The sequence below is a fragment of the Chrysemys picta genome, chromosome 16 (genome assembly GCF_011386835.1).
Source record: "Chrysemys picta bellii isolate R12L10 chromosome 16, ASM1138683v2, whole genome shotgun sequence".
Lineage (NCBI taxonomy): Eukaryota > Metazoa > Chordata > Testudines > Emydidae > Chrysemys > Chrysemys picta.
The window spans coordinates 7496152-7508435 of record NC_088806.1 but is presented as its reverse complement, the minus strand read 5'-3'; the positions used below and the strand labels follow the sequence as shown (position 1 = coordinate 7508435).

At 48.1% G+C, this 12284-nt stretch overlaps 2 non-coding genes across 2 annotated transcripts; both read right to left on the bottom strand.

The window, feature by feature from the left end:
* Positions 1-4884: 4884 nt before the first annotated feature.
* On the bottom strand, positions 4885-4957 carry TRNAF-GAA (transfer RNA phenylalanine (anticodon GAA)). Its single transcript has one exon. It is a non-coding gene; the product is annotated as a tRNA-Phe (tRNA).
* A 6768-nt stretch (positions 4958-11725) lies between these two features.
* Positions 11726-11797, bottom strand: TRNAC-GCA (transfer RNA cysteine (anticodon GCA)). The gene has a single exon. It is a non-coding gene; the product is annotated as a tRNA-Cys (tRNA).
* Positions 11798-12284: the final 487 nt, after the last annotated feature.

Below are 12284 nucleotides of genomic sequence, written 5' to 3'. Positions count from 1 at the left end.
CTTTAAGGTCAGAAGGGACCAGTGTGATCATCTAGTCTGACCTGCTGCACCTTGCAGGCCAAAAGACCCCACCCACCCACTTCTGTAATAGACCCAGGAGGGGAGGCAGCTCTGTGCACTGCCCCTACCCCAGGCAGCACATGGAGGCCCTCTGCTCCCCTCCCCCAATGGGTGTGCAGAGATGTGCCAGCAGCACGAAGGTGGCTCCCTGCTCACTCTACCTCCATCCCTCTACAATAACTACACTACAGAAACTCTGTCACAGTGCTCTGCCCCTCCCTTCTTAAGAACATAAGAATGGCCTTACTGGGTCAGACCAAAGGTCCATCCAGCCCAGTATTCTATCGCCCAGCAGTGGCCAATGCCAGGTGCCCCAGAGGGAATGAACCTAACAGGTAATGATCAAGTGATCTCTCTGCTGCCATCCATCTCCACCCTCTGACAAACAGATGCTAGGAATACCATTCCTTACCCATCCTGGCTAATAGCCATTAATGGAGTTAACCTCCATTAATTTATCTGCAAAAAGAATGAGGAAACTGACAAATTTATTTGAGCATAAGCTTTTGTGGGCTAAAACCCACTTCATTGGATACATGCAAGGGAAAATACAGTAGGAAGATAGATATATACACAGAGAGTGATCAGTTAAGGTGAGCTATTATCAGCAGGAGAAAAAAACCTTTTGTAGTAATATTCAGGATGGCCCATTTCCAGCAATTGACAAGAAGGTGCGAGTAATAGTAGGGGGGGAAATAAACATGGGGAAATAGTTTTACTTTGTGTAATGACTCATCCACACCCAGTCTTTATTCATGCCTAATTTAATGGTGTCCAGTTTGCAAATTAATTCCAATTCAGCAGTCTCTTGTTGGAGTCTGTTTTTGAAGTTTTTTTCTTGTAATATTGTGACTTAGGTCTGTAATGGAGTGACCAGGGAGATTGAAGTGTTCTCCTACTGGTTTTTGAATGTTATAATTCTTGACGTCTGATTTGTGTCCATTTATTCTTTTACATAGAGACTGTCCGGTTTGGCCAATGTACATGGCAGAGGGGCATTGCTGGCACATGATGGCATATATCATATTGGCAGATGTGTAGGTGAATGAGGTTTGATAGTGTGGCTGATGTGATTAGGTCCTATGATGGTGTCCCCTGAATAGATATGTGGACAGAGTTGGCAATGGGCTTTTTCGCAAGGGTTAGTTTTTTTGTTGTGTGATTGCTGGTAAGTATTTGCTTCAGATTGGGGAGCTGTCTATAAGCGAGTACTGGCCTGTCTCTCAAGATCTGTGAGAATGAGGGATCCTTGATGATGAGCTGGAGAGGTTTTAGTTGGGGGCTGAAGGTGACGGCTAGTGGTGTTCTTTTACTTTCTTTGTTGGGCCTGTCCTGTAGTAGGTGACTTCAGGGTACTCTTCTGGCTCTGTCAATCTGTTTCTTCACTTCAGCAGGTGGTGAATTCTTACATTGTAGTTGTAAGAATGCTTGATAGAGATCTTGTAGGTGTTTGTCTCTGTCTGAGGGGTTGGAGCAAAGGCGGTTGTATCTTAGCGCTTGGCAGTAGACAGACAATGGATCATGTGGTGTGGTCTGGGTGAAAGCTGGAGGCATGTAGGTAAGTATAGTGGTCAATAGGTTTCCGGTATAGGGTGGTGTTTATGTGACCATCGCTTATTAGCACTGTAGTGTCCAGGAAGTGGATCTCTTGTGTGGACTGGTCCAGGCTGAGGTTGATGGTGGGATGGAAATTGTTGAAATCATGGTGGAATTCCTCAAGGGCTTCTTTTCCATGGGTCCAGATGATGAAAATGTTATCAGTGTAGCACAAGTAGAGTAGGGGTGTTAGGGGATGAGAGCCAAGGAAGTGCTGTTGTAAGTCAGCCATAAAAATGTTGCTATACTGTGGGACCATGTGAATATCCATAGCAGTGCCGCTGATGTGAAGGTATACATTGTCCCCAAATGTGAAATAGTTATGGGTGAGGACAAAGTCACACACTTCAGCCACCAGGTTTGCCGTGACATTATCAGGGATACTGTACCTGACAGCTTGTAGTCCATCTTTGTGTGGAATGTTGGTGTAGAGGGCTTCTACCTCCATAGTGGCCAGGATGGTGTTTTCTGGAGGATCACCAGTGGATTGTAGTTTCCTCAGGAAGTCAGTGGTGTCGCAAAGATAGCTAGTAGTGCTGGTAGCATAGGGCTTGAGGAGGGAGTCTACATAGCCAGACAATCCTGCTGTCAGGGTGCCAATGCCTGAGATGATGGGGCATCCAGGATTTCCAGTTTTATGGATCTGGGTAGCAGATAGAATACCCCTGTTTGGAGTTCTAGGGGCATGTATGTGCAGATTTGTTCTTGTGCATTTTCAGGGAGTTTCTTGAGCAGATGGTGTAGTTTCTTTTGGTAACCCTCAGTGGAATCAGAAGGTAATGGCCTGAGGAATGTGGTGTTAGAGATCTGCCTAAAAGCCTCTCGTTTATATTCCGACCTATTAATGATGACGACAGCACCTCCTTTGTCAGCCTTTTTGATTATGATGTCAGAGTTGTTTCTCAAATAAATTTGTTAGTCTCCAAGATGCCACAAGTACTCCTCGTTCTTTTTGCTGATACAGACTAACATGGCTACCACTTAAGTATCAGAGGGGTAGCCGTGTTAGTCTGAATCTGTAAAAAGCAACAGAGGGTCCTGTGGCACCTTTGGGACTAACAGAAGTATAGGGAGCATAAGCTTTCGTGGGTAAAAACCTCACTTCTTGCATCTGAAGAAGTGAGGTTCTTACCCACGAAAGCTTATGCTCCCTATACTTCTGTTAGTCTCAGAGGTGCCACAGGACCCTCTGTTGCTCATGGCTACCACTCTGAAACCTATTAATTGATCTAGTTCTCTTTTAAACGCTGTTATGGCCCTAGCCTTCACAGCATCCTCAGGCAAGGAGTTTGACATGTTGGCTGTGTGAAGAAGAACCTCCTTTTATTTATTTTAAACCTGCTGCCCATTAATTTCATGTGGTGGCCCCTAGTTCTTATATTATGGGAACAAGTAAATAACTTTTCCTTATTCACTTTCTCTACATCACTCAGTATTTTATATACCTTTATCTTATCTCCCCTTAGACTCCTCTTTTCCAAGCTGAAAAGTCCTAGTCTCTTTAATCTCTCCTCATATGGTAACCATTCCAAACCCTAATCATTTTAGTTGCCCTTCTCTGAACCTTTTCTAATGCTAGTATATATTTTTTTGAAATGAGGAGACCACATCTGTACGCAGTATTCAAGATTGGGTGTACCATAGATTTATATAAGGGCAATAATATATTCTCCATCTTATTCTCTATCCTTTTTTTAATGATTCCTAACATCCTGTTTGCTTTTTTTGACTGCAGCTGCACACTGCGTGGTTGTCTTCAGAGAACTATCCATGACGACTCCAAGATCTCTGTCCTGATTAGTTGTAGCTAAATTAGCCCCCATCATATTGTATGTGTACTTGGGGTTTGTGACAGGGTTGTAGCTCACCGCTGCGGCACCTCCTCCTGGTCGTCTCGGGGAATTAGTTCGAACCAGTAGACCGCCCTCTTCGGGTGGCGTCCCGCCTGTTGTCTCGCCTTTGTTAGGTGCACGGACTTGCGTTGCTCCCAACGTACGGCATCCTCTTCCGGAACACTGTCCTCCGACAGTGTCCCTTTGTCGATTCACACTCCCTTCCGGGGGGGGAAAGTTAATCAACAGCCCCACACCTTCAAACCCAATCCTTGCAGTCCCAGGTCTGGCGTGGTTCTGGCTGGCCGCTCCCTGCGGCCTATGGCTATGCGTAGGGCACCACAGAACACAAAAGGGAAAAGGGGGGGGGGGAACTCAGGGCCGCCCACTACTCTGAGTCCTGGTCCAGAGGCCCTCTGGCGACAGTCTTGCTGTCCTCCTTCTCCTTCCTCCTCTGAACCGCTTCCCCAACAGCCCTTCTCTGCACTAGGCCTCCTCCTCCCAGGCCTGTCACCTGGCAGGCTATGGAGTAGGGCCTTCTCCCACTCTCTCAAGCTGGCCTGCACTGCGCTGTCCGCGGTGCTGCCCTCCCAGCTCTGGAGACAAACCTTCCCCTCTGAAGGCCTGGGACAGACTGACTGCTCTCACTCTGGGCAGTCTTTTATATGGCGGAGCCGGGCCCTGATTGGCTGGCCCCAATCTGTCCTCTGATTGGCTCTCTGTAAGCCCTTCTTTGATTGGCCGCGCGTCTACACAGGCACCTAGGCCTGCCGCAGCCCACCCTCTCCTGGCTTGGGGCAGCCGCCCCACCACAGGGTTATTTTTTCCAATGTGCATTACTTGACATTTATCCACATTAAATTTCATTTGCCATTCTGTTGCCCAATCACTTAGTTTTGTGAGATCTCTTTGAAGTTCTTCACAGTCTGCATTGGTCTTAACTATCTTGAGCAGTTTAGTATTGGCCGCAAACTTTGCTACCTCGCTGTTTACCCCTTTCTCCAGATCATTTATGAATAAGTTGAATAGGATTGGTCCTAGGACTGGTCATTGCGGAACACCACTAGTTACCCCTCTCCATTCTGAACACACCGATGTGTGAACCTGAAGAAAGTGGCGGCAGCCCTTCCATAGGTCACCTGGTAGAGCAAAGGACTGGAGCCGGCACTCAGGAAGTCATCCTTACGTCGCCCTTCTGACGCCAGCTTGAAGGAGAGCTTCTTTTTCTTCCCCTTGCTGAGAAAGAGCAAAAGAAGAAAGAAAGGTCAGGTGGGCCAACTCAGTGCACAAGTCCACGCTTTCTTTTCTTGCTTGGGAACCCGAAATGAGGGACTCATGGTGGGTAAAGGCACTGCTGCACTTCCAGAAAACAGCCCACTGCTGCACACAAAGAGTATGCTAAAGCTTGGGATTGAACCAGGGACCTCTAGATCTTCGATCTAACGCTCTCCCAACTAAGCTACTTTAACACATGAAGGGCCTGTTTTTGGCCGGCTGCTTCTCTGTCTGTGATGTTTTTTTCGGCCATGGCACACAAAAAGGGCATCATTGCAAGTGGCCCATGAAGGCAAGATGAATTTTTGCCTGCCTTGCTAAGCTTGACTTTTTTCCTCAGCCCATTCCTGCCTTAGATCCTGGGTTACCTGGTGGCTGAAAATGGTCCATTGTCACAAGCAGTGCCAGAGCCTGACATAGTGCCCCTGGGCAGCCTTTGCTCTGTACATGCCGGCCACAAACATTTGCAAATACTTTAAAGCTCCTGTCAGTAAGTTCTGGGGACAATTGCTCACCTTCAGATGAAGCTCCCTAAAATTGGCGTGTCTCACCCAGTGGTACATTGACGTCTGTTCAGACTGACCTGAAGTGGGGGCCTCGCTGCTGTGGCCACCACTGCTGTGAGGGTGGCCACTGTTGTGGATGAAGCCATCCTGCAAGCACCTTCCACCTAGCCACCCACTGGAAATCCTGTAGGATCTAAGGTGGGAGTAGAAGAACACTAGATGGGGGGGCTTCCTAATTTCTTCCACCACCATCGGCCATCCCATACCCGGTGCTGCACCCAGTGGGGTAAAAAAAGATACAGCCATATCCGAAGAGTCAGTTGCATTCTTTATGGTTGCCTCGCCATTCCCCTCGGGCCTGACCTGACCTCTAGCTCAGCCACCCACTGAAAATTGAAAAACAAAAAAGTAGAGCCGTAAAAGGCTTCAAAGCCCACCAGGCCCAACCCCCCTTCTAATATGGCAGAAAAGCCACACTTCTCCTGACTTGATAGGGACATCCTATTGCCCCACAAGAAGTGGAAGTCCATCATGTTCGGTCTCAGCAGCAATCGTGGAGCAGGGGGAAATACATGGCTGAGGAAATTCCCCATAGCCAAAAGATAGGTCTTGAGCATCACAACTTTGTAGGCTAATGACAAGGTCCACTTATGCCACCGGCTGAGCCCAGGACTGGCTTTAGGCCGATTCCCCCAATTCCCCAGAATCGGGTCCCGCGCCTAAGAGGGCCCCGCACCCAGCCAGATCGCAGCAAGCCCGCGGCCCCGCTCCCCCAGCTGGAGCGCGGCAAGCCCCGCCGCCCCACTCTCCGGGCCGGAGCACGGGAATCCAAAGTGCCGCCAAAGACTCGGAGTGCTTCCTGGTGAGGATAAGCCCCACAAATCAGGCTCCGCACTTGCTAAAGCCGGCCATGGCCAAGCCATTCCTTACAGGCCAGCAACCGCTTCTCCCAGTTCATGTTCCCCACCTCCTCCCCAACCAAATGCTGGAAGGCCCAGCTCATCAATGTGCCCACTCTTGCAGCCCTCCTCTTCTGCCCTGACTGATAGGGAGAAGTATTAAGCCTCCCTCCCTTAGGCCCACCCTTCAGCATTCCTGGGGAATGCCAACACCACCCAAGTGACTTTGGGCCAGTAGTTCAACAAATAGGGCTGCCTCCTAGGCCAGGCTGTAGCCCAGCTTCAGGACTCAGAGGATATGCAGCTCGCATCCCTATATAGAGGACTCCAGGCACGACCAGCCTTCTGGATCAAACGTCCCCTCTTGTGCTCAAGTCACAACAGCTAGCGGGCAAAAGACAGGCTAACATGTCATTTGAGAAAGCAAGATGAAGCTTTGGAAACCCCAGTATGGTTAGCTGGAAACCAAAAGAACCCAAGGTCCCACTCAATCTTGAGCTTCAATTGAAGGATTCAAAGCCCTGAGTGCTGGCCCTTATACCATGGGACCAGCAGGGGACCCCTTGACCTTTATTGACTTCCGGCAGGGAGGACTCTGTGGGGACAATTTTTTCTGGCAGGGAGGACCTACTACTCTCGCTCTCCTAGCAGTCCTAGCCCCAGCCTGCTCCTCCATCCAGGGCCCTGAGGCCTTATTCTTTTTTAGTTAAATATAAAATCCAGGAGAAAACACAGTTATACAAAGCAAAACGAAATCACAAGCAGAAATGTCATTGGAAATACAAAAATAAAAAAGGAAAATGCAATCCCCATCACTTTATCGTATCTGGGCCATTTCTGTGTCGAGAGCACCTGCCAAGATCCCTGTGTGCTTACGAGAACCCTGGAGGAACTCATACCACAGCCTGAACATGAAACTCAACTGCTCCTAGGTACTGCAGTAATACCTTTTACCTGCTGTGACATTGCATTCCATAGGATTTTATGAAAATATGCTAATGAGTGGGAATATAATGTAACTGGAATATGCTTCATGCAAAAGGTCTCTTGTAAGGTATCGTTACAAAGCTTATAATCTACTGTGTGTGTTCACCCTATTTGTATGAACCTATCATTCTTGTATCTGAAACTAGAAATATGAAATATAACTCTGAAGTCCTTTTGTAATTATGCAAAGTGTGGGCCATTAATAGTGGTTTGGAATCTTGATGGCTCCCAATAACCAAGACAATTGACTGTAGATGGCTCTGTGCTGCACCATCTGTGAGTCAGACCAGGAAGAATGAAGGCTTGGGGTCTCACAGGACATGTAACCATGTCACCTGGTACAGGAATTCATCTTAAACCTGGGGCTTTTCCCCAGGAGAGAGACAAAGTATGCCTGCCTTGTACCAAAGCTATATAAGGGGATGGAACAGAAGAAAGATGGCTGCAGTCATGAGAGATTGTCTAGCTACCACCTGAGCTGGAACAAGGACTATACCACGTGAAAAGATTGGGCCCAGACTAGAAATAAGTCTAGTCTGCGAAAGAAGTTTATTGGAAAATCTCTGACGGTGAGATTTTATCTGTATTGAGTTTCATACTGTATTAGGCTTAGACTTGCATGTTTTTGTTTTATTTTGCTCTATGGAGAATACAAACTCCATAGAGAAGGAAAAGTTAATGCCTTAGAAAAGTCTGTGTGTGTGTGTGTGTGTGTTAGATGGGTGGGAGGGTGTCTAGAAACCACTCTCCTATAGTTTCTTTTCTCTGATTTCCGTTAGAAAATCTGAAGCAGGGAGCAAAAACCATTGTCTTCTCTGAGGCTTGAACTCTGAGGCTCTGAAGCTGCTAACTACACTATAGGATGCTCCTACAGCATTGACTGGGGCAGGGAAGGAGCCGGGGGTGTGCTGAAAGAAGCAGGGAAATCTGGTGCCCAGAGACCTGTCCTGGCAGCTTTCTCAGCAGCAAATAAATTAATTCACCCTGCCAGTAAACCATCTACTGGAACTAATGGCACCACAGGGTGGATGTTTCACAGCTATGCACCCACTTCCACATTTTAGAACTTACTCTCCTTTCCCTAGTATGGCACTTTCTATGTGAATTGGGCAAAGCAAGCTGGAGAAGCTACATAGTAGTAGAAACCGGTGCTCTAGAAAAGGCTTGAACTCATAACCCCAGCAGTATTCCCCTTTGCACTAACCAGTTGCACCACTGCAGGTGCTTCTTAAACAAAGTTGGGAAGTAGGCAGTTATCAGTCTCTGTGGTTCACACCTTTGCCTGGTAATTGAAAAGATGCTGGTTCAAACCTAATTAAAGACCTGGCTTTTCAGCAATGAGACTCTAGGACATTTTAACAGGAAGAAAATTCTTCTATTCTGGTTTAGCCCCATTTGACACCTTCTGCCCATCTTCTCCCCCCATCCCCCGTCTCTTTCCTTCCCCATTGAGGCCGTGCAGAGAGGAGCCCCAGTCAGTCTCTGTCACAGAGAGTCTGTATCCCATAAAAGAGAGGAAGGGAGGGGTTGCTCTAAAACATCGATAATGGGGAGGGGAGTGGTGTGCGTGGTTAGGGGGAGAAAGGATGGAGAACTAACAGTGGGACCCAGGGAGATTCCACCAGACTGGGGAGATCCCCTGCTGCCCACCATCACCTAGCTATGGGAAGAACAATTTGGAATTGCTTGGGGAAGCCACCTTTAAAAACACAAGTGTAACATGCTACTTAAATTTTAATAAGACCAAAGCCTCCCCAAACCCAGTGTCACAATCACTGGAATGACTGCCTTGATATTTTAATGGCCGCAGACACAAAGTGAGTCAAATTACAGTTTCCGTTTGGAGTCAGTGTACACACAAGAATCCGGAGGTTTTTAATTCCTTAGGTTCAGTTGACATTTCATTTCTATCCTATTCCAAGATTTATCATTGTGCAAAGCAACGTTAGGCCCTTGGGAGGGTCCTCCCTGGTCCCGCCTGCTGCCCCTGGGCAATTTAAAAGGGCCTGGGGACCCCCACCACCACCAGCAGCAGCACAAGGGGGCTAAGGCAGTTTCCTGCCCGCCCTCGCTCCTTGTGGCACACCACTCCTGGAAGCAGCTGGCATGTCCCTGCGGCCCCTGCAGCAGGGGGGTTCTACACGCACTGCCCCACCCTGAGTGCCAACTCTGCCAAGTGTGGTAATGGGAGCTGCAAGGGTGGAGTCTGTAGACAGCAGTGCGCAGAAACACCCCCAGCCCTCCCATTAAGGGGCTGCTGCCAGAGGGGGGGTGCGGGTCACTTTTGGGAAATGCCCGAGGTAAATGCTGCACCCCTCACCCTCTCCTGCACCCCCAAACTCCTGCCCCAACCCAGACTCTACACCTGCATGCAAACTCCCTCCCCTCATCAAACTGTCCCCATCCCCTCCTGCACCCCAACCCCCTGACTGAGCCTAGACCCTGTACCCAAACTCTCTCCCAGAGCCCAACCCCTCTCCCTCCCACACCCAAACTCCCTCCCAGAGCCTTACAGGTGTGTGTGTGGTGGGGGCAGGACTTGGTCCCATTCTGGGCACCACCAAAAATTACACAAACCTGCTGCCCCGTCCAGCCCAAAGTTCTGCTGATGCACCTCAGCCCACACCCATGCAGGGTTTGAAGCTTGCATTACTTAAATTGCAGGACACTGAGGGATTTCAGCTCCCCTTTGCCCAGAGGGAACCTTCACCCCACTCTCAACCAGATTCTTGTCCATGGGATCACTGTAGGGGGGCTGGGTCTCACTGGGTCTTTTCTCTCTCTACAACAGACCAGGGTGCAATAACTGGGGCATCTGAGCACCCAGGACCTTCTGTGGAGCTGCCATTCCCCTTCCCCTTTTATGGTCTCATCTGTCATTGACTCCAGCCTTTTTTCTATCCATCGTCAGCACCATCCAAAGCAAGCTGCACTCACCTCAAAAAGACAGTGTCCCCTGTTGGGTGTAAATCACTGACCTCTCTCCTCTCTGAGCACTGACTGCCTCTCCATTTCCTTGCCTCTCAGTCTGTGCAGATGGGACCTTTCCTTCCAGTGCTGGAGGATTAACCCTTCTCATCTACACCATTGTCCCAACCAGCACAGCGGGTGGGAATCTTAAATGTACCAAGGTGACTTAGGAGCAGAAACCCCCACAGACCTTCCATGCACTTGGCACTTGTCCCTCACTGAGCTGGATTGAAACTCACGCAGGGAGACTGCTGGGCCATATCCCCTCTGGGCATGAGCAAAGCAGCAGGGTGAAAAAAAGTACCTGGAGATGCAACCCATGCCTCGTACATAGATATTGTTGTAGATGCTTATTCATTCCCCACTTTGACAATTCACACAGTCCCTTTCCCAGGCAGATTCCCAGCACCTCAGTGATCCTGGTAGCAGGGGTTGGGTCCTGAGATTTTCACTGGTCTTTCTCCCCTCCACTTGGAGTGAACTCAGCTTTTTTCTCATCCCAGACAATCCATGAAATAACAACAGAAGCATGAAGAAAGAGGAGAGGGAACATCTCACTGCCAGGGCTGGATGTGCCCAGGGCTGGATGTGCCCAGGGTCCCCTGCTTGTCCACTGTTTCCATTGCAGAAGAGGAAGGTTCCATGGAATTTGACACCCTGATTTACACAAGGGATAGAGAAAGATCTTGCTGTTCCTGTGTCTGTGTAAAGAAAATTGTGCTTCTGTATGAAAGAGAGGCGGGAATTGGCCCCATGGTGGGACAATATCCTCAGCATTAAGAGCAAAGGAGTCAGGCTGAGAACCAATTTAACTCCACTCATCTGGGATGTAACAAATTGTCTTCCATGGAGACACTGGGAACTTGTGACATTGATCCAGACTCTGGGTGTTCGGACTGCTTTAACTCATGGTAAAAACATGATCTTGATTCCAAGAAGAGAGAAAGGAGAAGCCTGAAACTGACTTTAGTCCCAGGCTGGGGTCCCTTGAATGGTGGGAAGCATCTTTTGCTGCTACCCAGGGACAGCAGGCTACTGGCAACATACCAGGGCTGGGATGAGAGGGGAATGTTGCATGAACTTTATCACACAGGGCCCATCCTGCTTCTCAGAGCCCACAGCTGCCATGTTAATGCATCTGAAAGTTACAAGGTACAATGATCTGTGTTAAAGGAAGGTTGACATTTATTAGAGCCCCAATTTATATTGTGTGCACAAACAGAGGATTGAATGTATACCAGGTAGTTTGGTAAATTTTGGTTATCTTATTTTTGTTAGAGGTTCCTGTCCACCTCCAGTAGAATTTTCAGTCCCAATGGCAACTTACCAAATGTAATACAAGCTAGTCCATTCCTCCCAAGTGGATGTGGTTCTTTTTCTTCTACACATTGTAGCCCATGGAGGCCAAGGACCTGCAAATGTGTCTTCATGTGCCTTTGTTTAATTGATGAAAACATAAACAAGACACTTAGACAATTGAAACTGATTTCAGCTGAGGGACATGTTTATTAGGTTTTTATGCATTTGCACAGGAAAACATTGAGTGTTTCCATCAATTTCATGGATATGCAATTATTTTTGTTAAAGGAAGAGGCTTGTGAGAGGGCACTTGGATTTGAACCAAGGACCACTTGATCTGCAATCAAACACTCTACCACTGAGCTATACCCCCATGGCACGTATGTAGGAAACTCAGAGATCTTAAGGATTTTGAAGGACAGGCCCTGCCTCAGAGAGCTCCTTTTCTATTCCCAGACCACAGTGGTTTTAAAATGGGGTTTGATTATCTTTACATATACATGTAGACACCACAGCTTACACACCCACCAACATAACTTCCCCCAGTAACATAGCTACCGCCTCTCAGGAAGATGGATTAACTACACGGATGGGACAGCTCTCTCCCATCCGCTTAGAGCATCTTCATTATTTATGAATAAGTAGGAAATAACCTACTGAATGGACAGTAACCAATTTATCAAATATTGCTGTGTCTGCATTCAATATGGGTAACTGGTCACATTGGGCTGGATTAGTAGAAGCATTGCAAGCAGATCAAGAGAAGTGATTATTCCCCTCTATTCGGCACTGGTGAGGCCACATCTGGAGCATTGCGTCCAGTTTTCAGCCCGCCCTCCGCCACAGAAACAAATTGGAGA